The sequence below is a fragment of the Notamacropus eugenii genome, chromosome 1, assembly GCF_028372415.1.
Source record: "Notamacropus eugenii isolate mMacEug1 chromosome 1, mMacEug1.pri_v2, whole genome shotgun sequence".
Classification (NCBI taxonomy): domain Eukaryota; kingdom Metazoa; phylum Chordata; class Mammalia; order Diprotodontia; family Macropodidae; genus Notamacropus; species Notamacropus eugenii.
Window position 1 is genome coordinate 413162449 of NC_092872.1, and position 23310 is coordinate 413185758.

The 23310-nt window shown below is 40.1% G+C and overlaps 1 protein-coding gene across 5 annotated transcripts in view; it reads left to right on the plus strand.

The window, feature by feature from the left end:
- The first annotated feature begins 516 nt into the window (after positions 1-516).
- Positions 517-23310, plus strand: part of CDHR2 (cadherin related family member 2) — a 73550-nt gene continuing 50756 nt past the window's right edge. Inside the window, exon 1 of one of the 5 annotated variants that reach the window (XM_072631097.1) lies at positions 517-789. The gene's annotated coding sequence lies outside the window, so the exon portion shown is untranslated. Of the gene's footprint in view, positions 790-7772; positions 8487-14599; positions 14914-23310 lie in introns of those variants that run through there. The other 4 variants (XM_072631100.1, XM_072631099.1, XM_072631096.1 and 1 more) reach the window with 4 other exon arrangements.

Sequence of the window (23310 nt, forward strand, 5' to 3'; positions counted from 1 at the left end):
CAGGCCATGCTAGAATGGGAATATTTCATTTGATTCTTTTCAATTATATAATTTTATTAATTATCTATTATGTGCAAAGATATGACTACTCTCCATGCTGGATATGTAAGAATTAAAAAAACTCCACCGTCCCTCAATCTATTCTTCATCATTTTGGTGACATATAGTCATCAAAAGGGCTTATATAAGAGGATAGTATATCGACAGAAATATGAAATAAAGTATGGTAGGCAGGACAACGGAGAGATCTTGACAAGGTCCTCTAGGAAAATTTGAAGGGAGAGAGAAGGAAGGGGAGAGCCAAGAGCTAACATCTGGTAGTTAGGCTTTAATGGGATTGATGGCTGGTAGGTTCAAAGATAAAGGCACTGGAGAGTAGTACCCAGGAGAGGAGGAGGGGAGGACTATAGCCCTGGGCTGGGTTCTGGGGAGGGAGGGGGAATGTAAAAAGGAGGAGATAGATGAGTGAAGAGTGTCTTCCTCTGACGCTGGGGGAATGAGGCGAGCTGGGAGTTAGGGGGTGTAGGGAAAAGAATGTGGCATTGTGAGTCCAGCGTATGGGTCTGACTCATTTCTCTGGCATTTACTACCTGTGTGATCTTGGCTTTAACCTCTGCGACTTGCATTTTCTTTATCTGTTTAAATGGAAGGGTTGGACTGGATGAGCTGAGGTTCCTTCCCACTCTGGGGCTACTATTCTATGTTCTGAGAGCCCCCCGCCTAGGCCAGGTTGTACTAGGATGAGTTGGGGCACAAACTGGCAGAACTGGGCTGGGCTCTACTGGAAAGGTAGGTGGGGAAGAACTGACAGATGTGCCATAGGGCAATTAGCAGGCTTGGACTGGGCTGTACTGGAGGCTACTCTGGGGATTTGGGGGTGGGGTGGGAGGACATTGAAGAAGGCTAGACTGCCAAACAGCTCACTTAACTGTTTTTGCTTCCTTGTAGGGAATAGGGCTGAGGGTTCAAGTCAAACCTCCAATTAACCAATCAACAAGCATTATTAAGCACCAGTTATGTGTCAGCAGTAAAGAATGGAGCAGAGGATACAAAACCAAAGGCATCCTGTTCTCAGGGAATTTACATTCTAATGATGGATAGGAAATGCACTTTAAGTAGGAATAAGGTATATACAACCTAAGCTAGAGGGATGAAGGCAGTGGGTGGCAGGTGGGCCAGATAGTTCTTGTGCTGAGTCCCAAAGGAGGCTAGGGACTGTGACAGGCAGAGGGGAGGCTCCTGGGAGCCCCCAACCATAGCACTATAAGGGACCTTAGAACAGAAACTGTAAGAACTAGAAAACAGCCTTAGAGTATACATTAAGTACAATATGTGGTTTTGCAGGTAGAAAAACAGGCTCAGAGAGGAAAAGAGAATGCCCAGACCTATCTGTTGGTGGGACTAGGGCTAAACAGAGTTCAGGTTTCCTGAGTCTTTCCACTCCTCCACGATGACTGTTTTTTGCTGGACTATCTGTTGCCCAGAGCTGGCAGGGCCTGGGTGTCTCTTTTCATTCTGAGAAATAGAGATAAGGATGAAAAAGATAAAAAGGCTACCTGGGACAGTTCTAAGGTGTGGGAAATGAAGGGTAATGGGTTGGAACAGTCATTCTTAGGTTGGTCTGCTTAATTGTGGCTGGCTCCAAAGGTCTGGGTATGGCAAATTAGCCACAAGGCTAGGGGCTTTTGAAGATGAGAATATGAGTCCAGAAGGTCAGGGGATCAGAGAAAAATGGGAGGTCAAAAACTATAGCATTCAGCCCTTGCCCACCTTGGTATCTGTGCTGGAGTAGAAAGGCTTTTTGTTTTTGTTTTATTTTTACTCTGAAACAGTTGTAGGGGTATAGATTAAAGAAAGCTTCTTGGCAAAGATGGCATTTGAGGTGGGCATTAAAGAAGAGGAGGGTCTTCTAGGTGGAGGGTGCTATGTGAACAAAGGTTTGGAGGCAAGAAAATGCACAGTGTTGGGGGTGGACAGCAAGTTGTCCAGTTTGGATCCTAGACTGTAGGAAGGGAAGTAACAGGAAGAGCAACTGTAAGGATAGATTGGGGTCAAATTGTGGAAAATAGTGGAATAGTGATAGTTTAAGTCCCTTCCAGCCCTAAATGTAGGGTCCTATGACTGTCAAGATGGACATAATTGAGAAGATATGAGAAACAGTGAAATGAATTGAGCCAGTTGGTTATGGAGCTGATAAGAAAGAGCATCTCAACTAATTTATTGTCCATGGAAGTGAAGAAGAGGGACATGAGAGGTGAGGGTGAGGAAGGAGTACCAGAGAACTGGGCAATTTTGAGTTGGGCAACAGAGGGGATCATAATCTTAATTCTCATTGCTGTAGTCAGCTAAGATTTCTGGAATACTTCCTTTACAATAACTCTATGAGGGGATGAATGCAAATAGTCCCCCTTCTACCCCCAAAGAGGTTGGAAGTTCCCAAAATGACGGGTAAGGGGAATCCCTGGAATTGCAGACTTGTGGGAAGAGCTAGTCCTCTCTTGGTGCCCAGCACCTGCAACCTCAAAGACTGCAAAGAATGGGCTTCTCTGGAGAGAGCCTTTTCTTCTTTAGCTGAGATGTGACCTTGCTCTAGACTTGAGTTCATTTACTCTTTTGTATTCTATCTTCTATCCTGGGAGTCGGGGACCTGTGGCTTCAAGGTCACATGTGGCCCTCTAGGTTCTCAAGTTCTGCCTTTTGCCTGAATCCAAACCTCACAGAACAAATCCCCTTAATAAAAGGATTTGTTCTGTAAAACTTGGATTCAGTCCAAAGGCCATACCCAAGGACCTAGAAGATCACATGTGGCCTCAAGACCACAGGTTCCCCACCCCTGTATCTATCCCAATCAGTGTACTTCAGTTTCTATTGTTTCTCTATGTTTCCTTATTGGTTTGTGTGTGTGTGTGTGTGTGTGTGTGTGTGTGTGTGTGTGTGTAACAAGCATTTGATGGGAGAGTCTTGGTCTGGGAAAGGACTACTTGTTACCCAGGATGACCAGGGAAAAGAGCTCTGATTCTAAACTCCCAAAGAGTAAAAGAGTCCCACCTGACTAATATCTGATGTATAGAAGACACACATAATTCTAGCCTAATATCCCTCTTGGAGATAGAAGAATGGAGAAGTGAGTGCCCAGCCATGGCTCTTCTCTTATTCCACTGAAAGGTAAAAAATCCCAGTCTTAGTTGGGGACGTAGAATAGGGCTTTCCAGGTCCTACAGCTCATATAGAGAGAAATCCCTGTTGGCCAAGGTTTAAATGGTTACAGTAGTCAACAGTATTATACCAATATGATTATCTCCATTTTGTGGACCAGGAAACTTCGACAGAGGAAGACCAAGCAAGTTATTCAGCATTGTGTAATTGTTAAGTATCAGAATGGGGGACCGAATTCGGATATTCTGACTCTAAGACTAGGGCATTTTCTGCTGCAGCATTCTGTCTAGTACTATTCATGGAGAGAGTATATTGGGATTGTTAAGGGAGTAGGGAAAAAGAGGATAATTTTATCTCCCTCATTTTGAATGGATTAATCATAGCATGGTAAAGAAGACTTTACAATCTTAGGGGGCAGAATATCAGAGCTAGAGGGTGACCATTGGAAGAGAGGAAGGAAGGGAAACAAACAAACATTTATTAAGTACTTATCATATGCCAGGCAGCTAAGAGGCAGTTAGATGGCTCAGTGGATAGAGCTTTGGACCTGGAGTCAGAAAGACTTGAGTTCAAATCCAGCCTCAGACACTTACTAGCTGTGTGACCTTGAGCAAGTCACTTAACCTCTGTTTGCCTTAACCCATTGGAAATGGAAATAGCAAACCACTCTAGTATCTTTGCCAAGAAAAATCCATGGACAGTATTGGTGTACTTTGGTCTACAGGATTACAAAGAGTCAGACGTCACTGAATAACAACAGTGTGCCAGGTGTTGAGCTAAGCACTTCATAACTATATCTCACTCAGTCCTCATAACAATCCTATGAGGTAGGTGCTATTACTAATCCCATTTTAAAGATGCAGAAACTGAGGCAGGCCTAAATTAAAGTGGCTTTCCCAGGGTCACACAGCTAATAAGTATCTGTGACTGGTATTTGAACTTAGGTTCCAGGGCTCTATTCACTCTGTCACCTGACTGCCTCTAAGGCCTGGAAGGGATGAATCATTGATTTTCTATGGGTTTGAATACAAGTCCTTCCTGTGCCCATTTTGTGTATGTGTAGCTGTCTAGATCTAGGATTTTTATCAATATAGGGGATTCTCAGTGTGTGAGTTTCTGCTGGTACAGATTGCCAACTCATTTGTGACATCCTGTCTCAGAGAATTTCCTGTAACACTGAGATCTTAAGTTACTCACCCATGATCAAGTAGCCAGCATGTGCCAGATACAAAACATGAACTCAGGTCTTCCTGATCACAAGGCTAACCCTCTATCTGCTGGTTCATGTTCCTTCTCTTTCCTTACTGTGTCTTTTATTAAATATCATGATTTTATATTTTGAAGCCTTGTAATCCCAAGTACTCATAAGAAGAATCATTGGGTACTCTAAGGATTGCTAGATACTGAATTTTCCAGGTTCCATCTGCTTGGGTAGAGGAAAGCAAAGGTTTCCCCGTGCCTGGAATGCTCTCCCTCCTCACCCCTACCTCCTGGCTTCTTGGCTTCCTTGAAGTCCCACCTAGAATGTCACTTTCTACAGGAAACCTTTCCCTATCCCCCTTAATTTTAGTGCCTTCTTTCTGTTGGTTATTTCTTATTTATGCAGTATGTAGCTTATGTATACTAAACTATTTCCTATTGTAGTAGACTTTTCCTTTTCTTTGTATCCTCAGAATTTAGCACAGTGCTTGGCACATAGTAGGGGCTTAATATGTTTTTAATCTCCCCTGACACCATCAGTCAGTCTGGAACCTCTGACACTAGATTTGTGTGTTAAAGGACAACTCATTCCCAGCAGGTGTTCATGGACAAAACCCCTGCTTCTAGTCTTGCTTGGGTTTATGCCATCTCTATTATCTAGGCCATCCCAAGACCTCATTTTCCAAATGGGTGGAACTTGTTCTACCTTTGCTTAGATGGTCCAGGGAGACCTCCATTATTTGAGGTTTTAGTGCTTTTCACCCCTCCACATCTTCTTATTCTGCCCCTTCCTCTTTCACACTGTTTCCCAGTGATTATGACCCCTCAGAGCATCCATCCAATTCCTCACTCCTAGGCCTGCTCTGGCCACTCTCTGCTCACCTGTAGCATACAGAGTTGGCCAGGAGGTGAAAGATGATCATTTGGATTGATCATTGCTGCCCTCAGCTCCAATCCTCCAACTCCCTAAAACCTCTCAGAATGAACTTGAATTTCGATTGTCAGAGGCAGAAGTGTGTCCCCAGCGGACCTGGGATTAAGGTAGTGGGACAAGCCCTAGCTAGTTAGGACATTGGGTTGGACTCCAATTTGTGCCATTTACTAGCTAGGCAACCCTGGACAAGTCACTTCTTCTATTTGGGTTCTAGTTTCTCTTCCTGTAAAATGAGGACTTTTGCCCTATCTCCAACCTCAAAACCTTTACTAATATCTGCCCCTTGACTCTTCCTTCTTCCCTACAACCCCTGGGATAGATCACCCTCCTCTCCCTTCCCTCTCACCCCACCCCCCACCCCCCAGACTATGGATAAGAAGGAAAAGGGCTTTTATCTGAAGTCAGAGGACTGGGTTTGATCCTTAAGTTTATGCCCTGGATAATTTTAGACAGGTCACTTAACCTCTCTGGACTTCGGGTCCTTCATCTGTAAAAATGACCTGAGACGAGTGCTATATCTATGAGCATAGAAGAGTTCCTAGATTATACAGGACATCTTCAAGGGCCTTCATCAGGGGAAGAATTCTTGTGTCATCCCCAAAGGCAGTTGAAATTAGCATGTAATTTGCATATAATTTACACTTGCCCTTGGAGGGACTGCCATGTGTATTCTATTGCTTTCTTTTTGCCCGCCATGAGGAAGGAGGGGGTGGAAAGAGTCCAGGGCTGAGAGTCAGGAAACCTGAATTCTTGTCCCAACTCTCTCTCGATAAATTGCCAGGCAACCTGGGCAAATGCTTTCCTTCTTCCTCAACTGTGAACTGAAAATGGTAACAGTAACATTGGTTCGCCTTTAGATACATAGAACTCTATGATGTTGGTGCTGGGAAGAACCTTCAAAGGAATTCAGGTCATTTCCTTCATTTTTTTTCTTCAGCCCAATAGCATTTATTATGTTCCTACTGTGTATAAGATTTTGTGTGAACAAAAAACCAAATGAACCTGACCTTGAAGAGTTTACATCGTTTATTTCCCTTTTTGTTCCTCAAAGTCAATTTCTTTCTCAGCAATTCCCTCATTTTTCAGAGAAGGAAACTGAGTCTGAATCTGAAGGAAGTTCAAGTGACTTGCTCAAAGTCTCACAGGTGGTATGCAGAATTTAAACTCAAATCCTTTGACTCAAAAACTTGGGCTCTTCTTTTTTTAGTAAATTAATATTAGAGTTGAATTTGACTAGCCTAATTTCTTAATTTCACTGACAGGGAAACTGAAAACAGACGGGGGAGTCATTAGTCCAAAGCAATGAAAAATTAGTGATAGATCTGTAACTAGAACACCTATGTCCTGCTCCTCAGCCCACTGCTCTTCCCTCTTTATCGTGTTGTCTCCCTTCTCAGTTCTCCAGAAGAGGGCATCCCTAGTCCAGAGCCTGGGGGCCCATGTACCCTTCTCTGGCCTTCAGTCTGCCCTCAGACCCTCAGCCTGCCTGCTTCCGCCTGGGTGCCCCCAGTACAATGCCCAGTCTGTCTCCAAGAGGCTCTGAAGGGTTGGGCCCCACACTCTCATTTCTAAACCCTGGGAGGCTCAGCCAGTATGGGGCCTCTGCAGGGGGAAGAGGCTGGATCCTCTGTCTCCCCCCACAGTTGACCACAGAAAAAGCTAAGGAGTCCTGAGGTAAGCCCCCTTTCCAGCTCTTCCATATCCCACCTTCCGTCTCTTCCTCAATCCTGTGATCTTGTTTTCTGGGACACAAATGTGCCCCAAATAGGGATTTATGCATCATAGATATTCCACAAATGGTTGTTGAATGAAAGAATTGAAACCAGGACTCTTGGATTTTTTTTGCAGGTCCAGATTTGGAGGGAGATAAGAACACAGAACCCAGACTAGCAGGGCTGAAAGAAACCTTAGGGACTCAGGGTCTTCTTAACCCTTTTTGTGCACTGGACCCCACTGTAGCAGGCTGGTGAAGTCTAACACTACGGTGATTTGTTGCCTGAATTTGTAATTGATAGGAACATTAAATTTCATTTAGAGGTTAAGGAAAATAATGAGATAATTTCTTTCTCCAAGTTCATGGATCTCAGATTAAGAACCCTTAGTTTAGTTCAACTTCTCTTTTTTTTTTTTTTAAATTTTGAGGCAGTTGGGGTTAAGTGACTTAACCAGAGTTACATAGCTAGGAAGTATCTGAAGCTGCATTTGAACACAGATCTTCCTGACTCCAGGGCCAATGCTCCATCCACTTTGTCACCTTGCTGCACTCGGTCTCCCACAACTTTTCATTTTAAACAGGAGGAAACTGAATCCCAGAAAGGGATAACAGGATCATGGATTTAGAGCTGGAAGAGATCTAAGAGGACATCTGGGCCATCGCCTTCCCTGAACAGATGAAGAAACTGACTTCTGGTTAAATGATTTGTTAGGGGTCACACAGCCAGAGTGTCAGAGGCAGGATTTATACTCAATACACTAGACCATGTTTCCTCACCAGACATTCCCAAAGGTCACATCAGTGCCAGACCTGAAATTTAGGTCTTCTGAAAAGTCCAGAGCTTTTGCTGTACTCTACTGACCCCCAGGTCACTGGGAGGAGAAAGCTACCAAGTTCTGGCTGCCTCAGTCATTCTCCTTCCTCATTTTTCCTTCTTGGCTTTAGCAATGGACTTATGGGCCCATTTGGACCCAAGACAGAGAAACAGCTGCAGTGAGGGGTATTTTTTGGGGGGTAGGATTTGGCTCTTCAGCAGGGAATGTGGGGTAAGGGCAGGTTTGGAGGCAGATCCTACTCCACATGTTCCCTCTCCTGGAACTGGCCATGGCAGCTGCAGGAGGTGAGGCCCCAGTGTAGTCTTTAACCCTCCACCATTTCTTGTTAGACCCCTCCTCTCAAATTGCACCTTTAGCATCCATTCCCTGACCTTCCCTGAGATCCTTTTCTCTACGGACCTCTGATGGTCCTCTGGACAGTTCTCATGATAATGAAAAGTTCCAGTGTCTCTCCCATAAATACTCCCTTTGTGCTCCTGAGAACATGGAGAGAGGGCTGAGGAGGGCCCAGCAGGAAGAAGGGCAGCTGACACTGTTAATGATTACCAAGGAGAGGAGTGGAGACAAGGAACCAAAGTCTGTACAGCTCAGAGTTCCACAGTGCAAGTCAGGACCAACATCCACCAGAGCTGGGCCTGGGCTTCAGGTATGGCACAGACATGCAGGGGGGCCTGATGGTCAGCTTCTTGTCTGACCGAGAGGGCCATGGGAGAGGTCATGGAAACTGGCTCCCCAAGGCCTGGACTTTTAGAGGTCACCTGGGCAGTGATGGAAGGGAAAGTGCTTGGGGAAGGAGGAGTTGTGGGCAATATCTGGACAGAGGCTGATTCTGGCTTTAGATTTACAAGGATGATGCCACAGGGCCATAGGCTGCTGCTCCCGGGGACCTAGGAGACAGTACCCTCTCATAGTGAACTTTGATGACTTCACTGACATCTTATGGATTTATTATCCAATAATCTCTCTTTTCTACCTTTGCCCTGCCTGTGTTTCCTTCTCATTTTCTTCCTTCATCTGGGAACCCTGGGGAAGTATAAAGAGCAGGATGTAGCAATGGGAAAGATAATCTATACAAAGTTAGAGAACTAGGTGCCATCTTTGCCACTTTGAACAAATCGCCTTATTTTCCTAGGCCTCAGTTTACTCAGCTGTAAAAGGAGGGGATTAGATCAGCAGTTCTCAAAATGTGGCCTGGGGATCACTAGGAGTCCCTGAGATCTTTCAAGGAGTCTGCTAGGTCAAAACTCTTCCCATAATAATATTAAGACATTTTAATTCCATATATAGTTAATATCAATAGATATAACACATATAAGCAAAAGCTGTGTGGTGGGATCTGCAATAATTTTTGTATGAATCTATAGTATAAAGGGGTCCTGAGACCAAAATGTTTGAGAATCACTGGATTAGAGGATTCTTAAAGTTCCTTGCTATGAATGACTATGAATTTCACCTCTGAGAGGTAGAAGGGAGGGTAGGGGAGAATACTATATGTAGTAAAAGCTCCTATTTCTATAATATTTTAGGGATTACAAAATGCTTTCTTCACAACCACTCTGCAAAGTAAATGAAGTAGCAATGACCCTCATCCCACTTTGTAAATGAGGAAACCAACAGTCGGAGAGGGATCGGGACTTCCCTAGACACCACTGGGGTTGGAGCAAGAAGCAGAGTAGCACATTGTCCTCTCTACCAAGCTATGACATCAAGGACTGGGCAGGAAGCATTTAGAGAGGCCCCAGTGGCAGCAGCCAGGATGCCAGGCTTGGGATCTTTTGGTTTGGTTGTATTCTTTCGCTGTTGACTTGATGGTCAGAGAATCATATAACACTGGAGATGGGTTCTACAGAAGTCTGGTGTTCTAGGGGATGTGACTATGGGTACCCTAAGAGAACTATGATGTCAGTGGGCGCCATCTCTAGTCATCCTGTCCTATATCTCACTACTGAACCCAGATGATTCTGGTGACTTTGCACAACCCTCCCTCACTTAAATCCAATTCACTGGCATGTCCTGGCATCAGCTCCCCAATGTCATGGTCCTCTTTGAGGATAAACAACATCCTGTGATGCTAGTAATATTTTCCCAGCAAATGTGTCAAATATGAAATCCAATCTGAATCAGAAATATTCATTAAGCATAGTAGTTTTCAGGGGAAGAAAACTGGCCATATTTTTACTATTTTCTTCTAAAATTTCCCTGAATTCCCTTTTATCCCCAGTGAGCAGTTGCAGACCAGTATTTGTGAGCCCTCCAAACGTTTTTTTGATTCAGGTTTATGCTTTCATTTACATAAAGGAGGAGATAAAGGCCCAGAGGAAGTAATTGTTCCAAGTCACATAGCAATTTAGTAGAGTAAGACTTTGAACCTGAGTCTTCTAATTCCTTGGTGAAGATTTTTTCCACTTCATCAGAGCTGCCTCTCTATTTCTGAGTCTTCCAATTTGGAGTATATAATAAGTCATAGTAGGAAGAACACTGGGTTTGTTACCAGAAGGCAGGTTAGACCTGTGTTTGGATCCTTCTACCTGGCTGGGTGACCTTAGGCAGGTCAGTTCCTGTTCTCTGCTCTTCTATTTTCCTCATCTGTAAAATGGAGGCAGAGGGCGGTATTGCTTGGATGTTTCAAAGGTCTCTTTTAATTTTAAAATCTTTATGATCCTCTGGGAGTTTGAAGTTCAAGGACTAGACACAGGAAATGGGAAAGCTTGAGGGAGGAGATGAATAAGGATGATGGTGAAATGGGGCTGGGGGCAGCAGAGGGTGCCCAGAGCCTGGTACTAGAAATTGTTAGGTTTCTTCACTAAAGTGTCTATGTTTCATTTTGGTTTGCTTGGATAGATCCCATCCCTAAGCCTCTCTCCTAGTGTTTGATTCTCCCTGTCTCGTGGTAAAGTTGACCAGGAAATCCAGGTCATAATTATTTGTATGTTAGACCATAGGACCAGGAGCTTCTCAAGAGCAGAGACTTTTTTGCCTTTCTTTGTATCCCTAGCAGTTAGCATAGTGCCTAGCATGTAGTTGGTGTGTAATTAAATATTATTTGATTGAGTAACTGACAGCAGGGCTGGCATGATCCTCCTGAGCTAATGGTCATTTAGAACTGTCTGGGCTAGGTCTCCTTGGGAGCCCCTCATTTTTCCAGGAGAATATATGCCTGGACTTCCTGGACTTTGGTGGTGATGATGGAGGGGCCTGGGAGCTTGAATGGTCAAACGCCCCAGAACAGGGGAGTGGCAACTTCCTGTTGACAGCTACTGTTAGTTTATTGCACTGAGGGCTATAAATCGCTGATGTGACCTAATCAAAGGGGAAAAAAAACATTATTCAGGGTGACTTGTAGGTGATGGATGGGCAGCTACCCTCATTAGCCATGCCCTGAGTTGAAAGTTTTCAAGGTCCCAATAGGCCCATTATTTCTGACTGAAGCAGCCCCCATTGGTGAGTGATAAGTTATTAGACACAAAGCTCCAGGCTTTATTTTCTCTCAGCACTGAGCCCTGATTTGCAGAGTAGGCTGGGATATGAGGAAGCTAATTTTCTTCCCACAGCTATGATCCTTTCCATTCATTCTTTCATTGATTCATTCAGTCATCCAATTATGAGATTATTATTGGCCATTTCAATTTAATTAGCATTTATTAAGTGCTATGAGGTACTGTGCAGAATGATGGGGATACATAGACAAAAAAATAAACAAACAAACCCATCAATCCCTGCCCTGAAAGAACTTACATTCATTCACCTAGAGAGGGACATGTGCACAACTACTAGAAGGGAGAGAATCCTAAGGATTAGTGGGTGAAGTGAGTCTTCATGGAAGAGGTAGCTCCTGAGTTGAATGAACCTTGAAGGAAGATCAGAATTCAGAGTTAGAGATGAGAAGAGAGCACATTCCAAGCATGAGGACATCATGTGAGAAAGCACAGAGGCTTGAAGTGGGAATGTCTAGTTTAGGGAACATGCAGGAGTCCAGTTTGGTTGCAACGTAGAGCTCAGGAGTGAGAAGAGTTTGAAATAAAATTGGAGCCAATTTGAGGAAGACCTTGGATGTCAGGAGTATGTTTTATCCCATACACAAAGGGAAGCCTCTGAAAAGTTTTGAGCAGGGAAATGACATGATCACATGTGCACTGAGGGAGATTATTTTGGAAGTCATGGAAGGTAGATTAGGGAGGGGAGAGATTGAAAGGGAGAAGCTGGAAGCAAGAAGACTAATTGGAAGCTATTTTGCACTCTGGGTGATGAGGACCTGAATTAGAGTGATGGCCAAGTGAACAGAAAGGAGAGTTAAGCAAGAGGTGTTGTGGAGTCAATAAGACTTAGAAATTATTTATATATGAGAATAAAATTAATATACCTAGGACAAGAAGAGAAACAGTTGACTGGAAAAAAAAAACCTTGTATCAAATTTTTAAGGTAAGGGTTTGGCATCTAAGGGGTGTGTGTGTGTGTGTGTGTGTGTGTGTGTGTGTGTGTGTGTGTGTGTGTGTGTGTGTGTGTGTGTCTTTTGATTTTATACACATGTATGCATACATGTGTAACAAATTGTGTTTTGTCTTTCTTTGTATCTTCAGTATTTAGTACAGTACCTGACACATAGTAAATGCTTGTATACTTGATTTAACTTGACATAAGAAAAATGAACATTAAAACAACTCTTTGGTTTGTATATGCAAGGTGTTCCCAAAGTCTTAGGTAGTCTGTATATATAACAAAAAACTATTCTCGAGTATATAGGTGGTCAAAGTATATGAATGAACAGTTCTCAAAAAATAAAAGAACTGCAAAATATTGATAACCATATGAAAGAATGTTTCAAATCACTAATAATAAGAGAATCACAAATCCAAACAACCCTGACATTTCACTGAACATCCTGAAAATTGGCACAGATGACCAGGAGCAAGGGGAGAGATATTGATATTAAAAACACCCCAAAGATACCAACATTTATTTTAAAACAAAACAAACAAAAAGAGAACATTGCTAACTTTGGAGAGGGAAGTTTCAGTTCAACGATGGGATTAGAGGCCAGACTGCAGAAAGTTTAGAAGTAGAGGCATTTAATGTAGATGGTTTTCCCAAAGAGTTTAGCTACAAGGAGAAGTTGTGATATAGGATGAGAGCAGGGATGGTTGGATCAAGTGAAGATCTTTTTTTAAAGAATGGAGAGATATAGGTGTACTTCAACGCACCAGGGGAGGATACAGTACTTAGGGAAACGTTGAAGATAAGAGAGTGGGGTGATGGTGGGGACAGTCTTCTGGAGAAGTTGGGATGGGATGAAGGGCCCATGTAATAGCGTTGACATTAGCCAGGAGAAGGTCTACGTTGTTATCTGTTACTACAGTGAAGTACAAGATGGTGTAACAAAATGTTCTAATGATGTGAGATGAGGAAGAGCAGAGAAGACGGAGCTCTCAGTGAATGAATGTCCTCAGTTTCTCTAGTGAAGTTTCAAGCAAGGTTCTAGGCTAAGTGGTTGGGGAGAGCGAATGTCAAGAAAGGCTTCAGGAAAGATGAGAAGTTTTAGAAAAGTTGCTGTAGTGAATGGAAAAACTAATTGAGCTACTTTTATTTTCTCAAAGAGCAAAGTATATTTTAAAATGCACACAATCTTATTGTTAAAATGTTTGCCCTGCAGTAATGAGGGCCTAACTAAGATTAGATATAAATTTGTAGTGAACCCAATCAGCACAGTTTTGTGATTTTCTCCAGTTCTGTTCAGTAGCACATGAAGGGGACCAATGGAGGTGGATAGGGGGAATAATCCAGAGTTGGGGTTTGGTAAGGTGTTGTCAGCAATACAACAAAAGGACAAGGGATTCAAGAATGGATATCAGTATCAAACTGAGTTGGTTTATCAAAGGATTCAGATGGGGAAGGAAAGAGTGTAGCAGGTGCAGAAGTGATGACCTGGGAAAGAATTGAGGGGTGGAGAAAATGGAGGTCAAGGTGAAGACAAAAGAGAAGTTAGGAAAAGATGTAATGATAAAAAATTATTCTGTAGAGGAATTTCAGAATTCATGAATAAGGGAGTGGAATGCTTATGAGCGACAGCAACATCAAGATGAAGGCTGTAACTATTTCTCCATTTAGCTGAGCTGGAGGAAGGAGTAGGAAAGGAGAAGTGAGGGAATTAGGGTATTTGAGGGAGCTTCAAGATGGATTTTAAAGTCCCCTTATTACTAGTGATTTAGACCATTTTTTTCATATCGCTGTTGATAGTTTGCTTTTCTTCTAAGAAATGCCCATTAATATCCTTTGGCCACTTATCTATTGGGAAGTAACTTTTGTTTTTATATATTTTAATCTATTCCCTGAATATCTTGGATATCAGTTTTATTAGAGAAATTTGTTGCAAAGTTCTTTCCCCTTCTACCTGGTTCCCTTCTACTTTTAACTACACTGATTTAGTTTGTGCAAAAGACTTTTCAATTTTATATATAGCAAAATTGTCCATTCTGTTTTCTGTGATTCACTGAATTGACTGATGAAGTCTTCTTCTTTCTGTAATTGTGAGATATTGTAAATTGTATACCTTTCCATTTGGAGGTGATTGTAGAATATGACGTTAGAGATTAGTCTAATACCAATTTTGGTAGACTTCTTTCCACTTTTCCCTAAAGCTTTTCTCTTAGTATTCAGGATCTTTGAATTTTTCAAACACAGCATTACTGTGCCTTATTATCCGTGGGTCTTGTGTTTCTAATCTGTCTTACTGACCATTTTTCTACATTTTAACATTTGATATTTTTGCTGATTATTACACTGGATGTGGTATGTCAAGTCAAATCAAATTAACAAGCATTTATTAAGTACCTACTATGTGCTAGGCACTGTCCTGAGTGTTGGGGATACAAGCAAAGGCAAAACCAGCCCCTCATCTCAAGGAGTTTACAGCCTAATGGGGGAGACAACGTACAAACAACTCTGTACAACCAGGAGACACTCAAAATAAATTGTAGTTAATCTAAAAAAGAATTATCTATCATTACAGAGTACCAGGAGAAGCTTCCTGTAGAAGGTAGAAGTTGAAGGGAGACTTGAAGGAAACCAGGAAGCCAAAGGTGAGGAGAGAGAGAATGACAGGTATAGTGGAGAGCTGTGATGGAGTGTCTCCTTCCTGGAACAGCAAGGAGGTCAATGTCACTCGATTGCAGAATATAGGGAAGGGAAAAAAGGTGAAAGAAGGCTGGAAACGTAGAAAGGGGCCAGGTTGGGAAGGGCTTTAAAAGCCAAACAAAGGAGTTTATGCTTGATCCCAGAGGTCATAAGGACCACTGCACTTTACTGAATATGAGAGGGACCTGGATAGACTTAGGCTTCCAAAGGTTCACTTTCATAGTTAAGTGGAGGATGGACTGGAGTAAGGAGACACTTAAGTCAGGGAGACCAACTAGAAGATTATTTTAAATAGTCTGGATATGAGCTGTGAGGAACTGACCAGGGTAAGGGCCAGGGTTAAAGGACAGAAGGAGGCATATATGAGAAATATTGGAAAAATGGAATAGATAGGACTTCGCAATGGATTGGATATGGGGTGTGAGACAGGTGACAAGTAGAGGATGTCACCTTGACTGTGAATATGGCTTGAGATGTGGTTCTGCTAAGTCCCTTTCTTACAATTTTTTTCATTATTACCCTTGAGATTCTTGATCTTTTGGTTCTCTAAATAAATTTTGTTATTTTGTTCTATATAAAGTCACCCTTTGGGTTTTGTTTTTTCTCTTAAAATGGGGTGGAGGAAGTGAGAGGGAGACAGAATAAGAGGTTTGTGAACTGAAAAAAATAACAAATTAAAAAAAGAAACCCATGGGTAGTATGACGGTATGACACTGAATGAGTAAACTTATTTAGGTAGTATTTTCATTTTTATTATATTCTTATGGTACAGCCAGGAGCAATCCGTATCTCTCTATTTAGGTTTTTATTTCTGTAAAGAGCATCTTATAGTTGTATTCATATAATTCATTTTGGGTACTACTAGATGGACTCTCAAATTTTTTTATTTATTTTATATGGAATTTCTCTTTCTAGATCTTCCAGATAGAGTTGGGTTTTTTTTGTAATATACAAAAATGCTGATAATTTCTATGGGCTTATTTCTTATTCTACTATTTGCTGAAGTAATCACTTCAATTAATTTTTAATTGAAACTATTTAGTTCTCTGAATAGATCATCTTATCATTTTTAAAAAGTGATCAATGTATTTCTTCTCTCTATTGATATTCCCTTGATTTCCTTTTTCATTTCCTTCCTTTTAAAAATTAATTTCTTTTAAAATTAAATACTAAAGCTTAAATACGCAATAAGAAAAGAAAAAGAAACATTATAAATTTAAATACTAGAACTTAAATACAAAATAAGAAAAGAAAAAAAGCATTGCCATATGCACAACAGAATGTAAAAAAGGATTCAAATATGCAGAAACACATTTCCATTTCAAGAAAGCTCATATAATAAATACTCTATACATTGTGTTCCAAGCTGTCCATCTTTCATTTTCTCTTTGATTCCTTGTCAATTTTCTTTTGCTCTGTGCACTCTTTCTTTTTTCCCCTCCCCCCACCAAGGAGGATACAATTAAACATGGATACACAGACACTCACACACATATACATATATATACACACACACATACATACATATATATACACACACACATACATATATACACACAAAAATACACATACATATGTACGCATATACATACAAACATATACTTACATACACCTACATATATTTAGATATCTATAACCATACTCATATATAGAAATATACGTTCATATGCATTTATGTAAAAACCACATTTACTTGTTTATCTTCTATTTCTCTGAGGGTAGATAACACTTTCTTTCATAAGTCCAAGTCTTTCCAAATTTTTCTAAGTCCACCATCATTTCCTATGCCATGGCAATATTCCAACTTTATGTTGTCTAGTTATTTTAAATAGGCTAAGATAATATTGATTCATATGGATGACATATAGTATAGTTTTCCTATTTTTCTCTTTTGATCAAATTGGTTAAATCCATTTTAGTTTAAACTTTGTCTGAGGTCACGATTACTACCCCTGCTTTTCTTTCCTTAATAAATTCTATTCCTGAGCTTCATTTTATATTAGTTTGTGTCTCTTATTTCCTATCCCTCCTCATTCCTCTATTTTACTTCTACCAACTACCTTGCCCTTTTATTACTTAACCTACACCCTTTCCAAAGATCTCTCCCTTCTCCTCTCCTCCTGTCAACCTTCCCCTTTACTCTCTTGTTTCTACTTGAATTTAGAAGTCTTTTATAGCTTTTTGGATATATATTATTGCCTCTTTATCTCATTCCCATTAATCTAGACACCCTTCTATACACCCCCTTTATCCCATTCACTCAGCCTCTTATTTCTTTATAAATTTAAAAGACCTTTATTCCCTTCTAAATGTATATATTATTCTCTCTTTAGCCCAGATCTGATATGAGTAGAGTTTCCTCTAAAAATTCCTCCCTTGTTCTCTCCTTTCTCCCTATCCCCTTAACCTTTTATTTCTTTCTAAATTTAGAAGACTTTTATGTCCTTTTAAATGTATATGTATTGTTTCCTCTTTAATCTATTCCTGATGAGAGTAGGGTTCCAGAATCACCAGCCCTCTTTCCTCATCTTATTTCTCTGTGTTAATTCTTCTTCTTGAACCTCTTTTGCATAGAATAATTACTCTTTTTACCTTTTTCTAAACAGTATTACCTTTTAGAATCACATAACACTCAAATCTACCCCAATCTTTCTTTCAGATTATCCAATTGCAAATAACAGTCTTAGATATACATTTTACAGTTTCTCATATGAAGAGTAAACAGTCTGTCTTTATTGAATCTTTTGTAATTAGTCTTTCATGTGTACCTTACATGTCTCTTGGATCTTATATGTTGAATTTTGTATTAAGTTCAGGTTTTTCTGCAATAAAATCCTGAAAGTCTGGCAATTCATTGAATATCCATTTTTTCCCCATTCAAGATTATGTTTAACTTCGCTGAGTATGATATTTTTGACCACAATCCCAGTTCTTTTGCTCTTCAATATATGAAGTCTTCCACGACCTGTGGTCTTTTAGTATCACCGCTTCTGGGTCTTGTGTGATTCTAACTGTGGTTGTGACTTAGTTGAATTGTTTTTATTTCTTGTTGGTCATAATTTCTTCTTAACCTGGGGTTTTCAGAATTTCACTATAATATTCCTGTAGGTTTTCCTCCAAGGATCTCTTTCAGGTGGTGATCAGTGGATTTTTTCTATTTCTACTTTCCTCTCTTGTTCTAACCCTTCAGGACAATTTTCTTTAATTATGTCTTGTATTATATATTTTCTCTTCTTCATCTGTTCTCCAGCTCATGCTTTTCTCATGAGATTTTTCACATTCTCTTCTTTTTTTTATTCTTTATATTTTATTATTTCTTGGTCTCTTATACCTTATGACTTCCCCTTGCCCAATTCTAATTTTCTAGGAGTCATTTTCTTTAAGATTCTGTTTACTTTCTTTTCATAATCTTGTTTTTCTTGGATGGTTCTTTTTTTAAAAAATTTTTTTCCTCAGTCTCTCTCACTTGATTTTTACAGTTTTTTTCAAATTCTTCTATGAATCCTTTTTGGGCAGGTGACCATTTGACATTACTCTTTGGAGTAGGAGAGGCTTTTTTCGCTTCAGTATCCTCCTCTGAAGATGATTCCTGATTTTCTCTATTCCCATTGTAACTTTCTATAGTTGAGTTCTTTCTCCTTTGCCTGCTCACTTTTAAAATTTTAGCAACTTGTTATGTAATCACCTGTAGTCCTGGGGTTTGGTGCCTCTCGTCTCAGATCCTTCTTCAGTTCTTTCCTTTGACCTGGAAATGAAACCAAGAACTCCACCCTCATGTAAGTGTCCACGGCCAGGGCATCCTGCCTCACTGCTTCTACATTCACAGGGTTTATGCTGGTTCCTTCTTGCCCAGGGTCAAGTCTTGGCAGCACAGTTGATTATTTATCAGCAGAGGTTCCCTAAATCTTCCCCTGCTCAAATGCACGCTGTCTGGGAGGTGAAAATTCCTGTGACTGGGGCAGAGGCTATCTCCCAACCCATCTAGCCCTAGGGCTTGTGGCTTGCTGTTTCAGCAGAAGTAGCCTGGAGGTGTTTACACTTCATAGGGAACAAACCTCAGTCCTGGGCTTTTTCTTCAAATCTTCTCTGATTGTCCAAGGAGGAGCACTGTTCTGGCCCAGCTCTAGTTTATTTTTACCACTCTACATTCTCCTCAAGGCACTATTTTCTTATGTTTGTCTAAGGAAATATGGAGAGGCTGGAATTTTCTGGCCTACTCCACTGTCTTCCCAGAATCCTCTTGATTTCCTTTTTCTTATCTTAATGCTATAGCAAGCATTTCTAAAACTCTTATCACATGGTAGTGATAATAAGGGTCATTCTTATTGTACCTTTGATTTTATTTGAAAGTCCTCTAGTATTTTTCTATTACATATCGTATTGGGCACAGTAGATAAGAGTGCTGGGCCTGGAGCCAGGAAGACTCATCTTCCTGAGTTCAGACCTGGCCTCAGACACTCACCTACTAGTTGTGTGACCCTGGGCACAGGTCATGTAACTCAGTTTGCCTCAATTTCCTCCTCTGTAAAATGAGCTGGAGAAAAAAAATGACAAACTTGTATCTCTGTCAAGTAAACCCCATATGGTGTCATGAAGGTCATGACTGAAAAATGACTGAACAAAAAATCCCCAAGACAAATTATATTAAAGAAAGGACCATATATTCTTATGCTTTTTAATGTTTTCTTAAAACTGAAATGAATAAAGGACCCCAGCTTCTGGGATAAGAACTCATTGTTTGACAAAAATTGCTGGGAAAACTGGATAACAGTGTGGCGGAAATTAGGCATAGACCCATACCTGACACCGTACACAAGAATAAAGTCCAAATGGGTACATGATTTAGGTATAAAGATTGATACCATGAATAAACTGGAGAAGCAAGGAATAGTGTATTTATCAGATCTATGGAGAAGGGAAGAATTCTTTACTAAAGAAGAGATAGAATGCATTATGAAATGCAAAATGGATAACTTTGAGTACATTAAACTGAGAAGTTTTTGCACAACCAAACCCAATGCAACCAAAATCCGGAGGGATGTAGTAAATTGGGAAAAAATTTTTACAGCTAAGCTCGGGGATAAAGGCCTCATTTCTAGAATATATAGAGAACTGACCCAAATGTATAATCATACAAGTCATTCCCCAATTGATAAATGGTCAAAGGATATGAACAGGCAATTTTCAGAGGAAGAAATTAAAGCTATCTATAATCATATGAAAAAATGCTCTAAATCACTATTGGTTAGAGAGATGCAAATCAAAACAACTCTGAGGTACCACATCACACCTATAAGATTGGCAAACATGACAGAACAAGAAAATGATAAATGCTGGAGAGGATGTGGGAGAGTTGGAACACTAATTCATTGTTGGTGGAGCTGCGAGCGCATCCAACCATTCTGGAGAGCAATTTGGAACTATGCCCAAAGGGCTACAAAAATGTGCATACCCTTTGACCCAGCAATATCGCTACTAGGACTATATCCCCAAGAGATCATAAAAATGGGAAAGGGTCCCACATGTACAAAAATATTTATAGCAGCACTCTATGTAGTTGCCAAAAACTGGAAGTCAAGGGGATGTCCATCAATTGGGGAATGGCTGAATAAATTATGGTATATGAATGTAATGGAGTACTATTGTGCCATAAGAAATGATGAACAAGAAGACTTCAGAGAGGCCTGGAAGGACTTATATGACCTGATGCTGAGTGAAAGGAGCAGAACCAGGAGAACTTTATGCACAGCAACAACCACAGTGTGTGAGAGTTTTTTCTGGTAGACTTAGATTTTTGTAATAACACAAGAACTTCTGAAAAAAAAAAAAAATCCCAATGGTGGACCTCAAGGCAAAAAGCCTTCCACACTCAGAGAGAGAAATATGGAAGTCACTCACATAATGTAGCAGATCATGTTTGTGTATGTGTATCTGTTTGTGTATCATGTTCTGATTTGTTATACGGATTCTTTCATTTATCTTAGTCTGACTACACAGCATGACGATAGTGAAAATATACTCAATAGGAAAGTTTATGTAGAATCTATACAGAATTGTATGCAGTCGTGGGGAGGGAGGGAGGTAGTGGGGGGTGGGTGGGGAGGGATAAAATCGCAATTGTATGGCAGTGATTGTTAAACATTAAAAAAAATAAAAAAATTAATAAAAAAAAAAACTGAAATGAATATTATAGTTTGTCAAAAGCTTTTTCTATATCTATTGATATGATTATGATTTATTGCTTTTACCATTAATATGGCATATCATGATTACAAATTTCTTAATTTTAAACCAAGTCTGCATTCCTGATATAAATACAACCTGGTAATAATAGATCATCTTTTTAATGTGTTGCTGTAGCCTCTTTGCTAATATTCCATTCAGTATTTTGGTGTTAATATTTATTAAGGATATCGGTCTATAATTTTCTTCCTCTGCTTTGTCTCTCACTGGTTTAGGACATATGAAGTACATATTTGTATCATAGAGGGAATTTGGCAGGATTACTTCTTTTAAAAAAATAATCTATGCAATCCAATTAATTATTCATTGAATCTTTAATGACATTTTAAATTGATCTTTTTTTTTTTACCTTGAGAATTCATTTGTGGCTTGTTCAATTTATTTTTCTGTGGTTAAGTTATTTAAATTCTCTTCCTTGTCCTGTTAATCTGGGTATTTTATATTTTTTAAAACATTCATTCTTTTTTTTTTTTTATTTTTCATTCTTATTTTTTTTTATTTTATTTTATTTTTTTATTATTAAATTTATTTATTTAACTTTTAACATTCATTTTCACAAAATTTTGGGTTACAAATTTTCTCCCCTTTTCTCCCCTCCCCCCCCAAACACCAAGCATTCTAATTGCCCCTATGACCAATCTGCTCTCTCTTCTATCATCCCTCTCTGCCCTTGTCTCCATCTTCTCTTTTGTCCTGTAGGGCCAGATAGCTTTCTATACCCCTTTACCTGTTTTTCTTATTTCCTAGTGGCAAGAACATTACTCGACAGTTGATCCTAACACTTTGAGTTCCAACTTCTCTTCCTCCCTCCCTCCCCACCCCTTCCCTTTGGAAGGCAAGCAATTCAATATAGGCCATATCTGTGTAGTTTTGCAAATGACTTCCATAATAGTTGTGTTGTATAGGACTAACTATATTTCCCTCCATCCTATCCTGTCCCCCATTACTTCTATTCTCTTTTGATCCTATCCCTCCCCATGAGTGTCGACCTCGAATTGCACTCTCCTCCTCATGCCCTCCCTTCTATCATCCCCCCCACCCTGCTTGTCCCCTTATCCCCCACTTTCCTGTATTGTGAGATAGGTTTTCCTACCAAAATGAGTGTGCATTTTATTCTTTTCTTTAGTGGAATGTGATGAGAGTAGACTTCATGTTTTTCTCTCACCTCCCCTCTTTATCCCTCCACTAATGAGTCTTTTGATTGCCTCTTTTATGAGAGATAATTTGCCCCATTCAATTTCTCCCTTTCTCTTCCCAATATATTTCTCTCTCACTGCTTGATTTCATTTTGTTTTAAAGATATGATCCCATCCTATTCAATTCACTCTGTGCACTCTGTCTCTATGTATGTGAGCGTGTGTGCATGTGTAATCCCACCCAGTACCCAGATACTGAAATGTTTCAAGAGTTACAAATATTGTCTTTCCATGTAGGAATGTAAACAGTTCAGCTTTAGTAAGTCCCTTATGACTTCACTTTGCTGTTCACCTTTTCATGGTTCTCTTCATTCTTGTGTTTGAAAGTCAAATTTTCTTTTCAGCTCTGGTCTTTTCATCAAGAATACTTGAAAATCCTCTATTTCATTGAAAGGCCATTTTTTCCCCTGAAGTATTATAGTCAGTTTTGCTGGGTAGGTGATTCTTGGTTTTAGTCCTAGTTCCTTTGACTTCTGGAATATACTGTTCCATGCCCTTCGATCCCTTAATGTAGAGGCTGCTAGATCTTGTGTTATCCTGATTGTATTTCCACAATACTTGAATTGTTTCTTTCTAGCTGCCTGCAGTATTTTCTCCTTGACCTGGGAACTCTGGAATTTGGCCACAATGTTCCTAGGAGTTTCTCTTTTTGGATCTCTTTCAGGCGGTGTTCTGTGGATTCCTTGAATATTTATTTTGCCCTCTGGTTCTAGAATCTCAGGGCAGTTTTCCTTGATAATTTCATGAAAGATGATGTCTAGGCTCTTCTTTTGATCATGGCTTTCAGGTAGTCCCATAATTTTTAAATTGTCTCTCCTGGATCTATTTTCCAGGTCTGTTGTTTTTCCAATGAGATATTTCACATTATCTTCCATTTTTCCATTCTTCTCTCTTTGTTCTGTG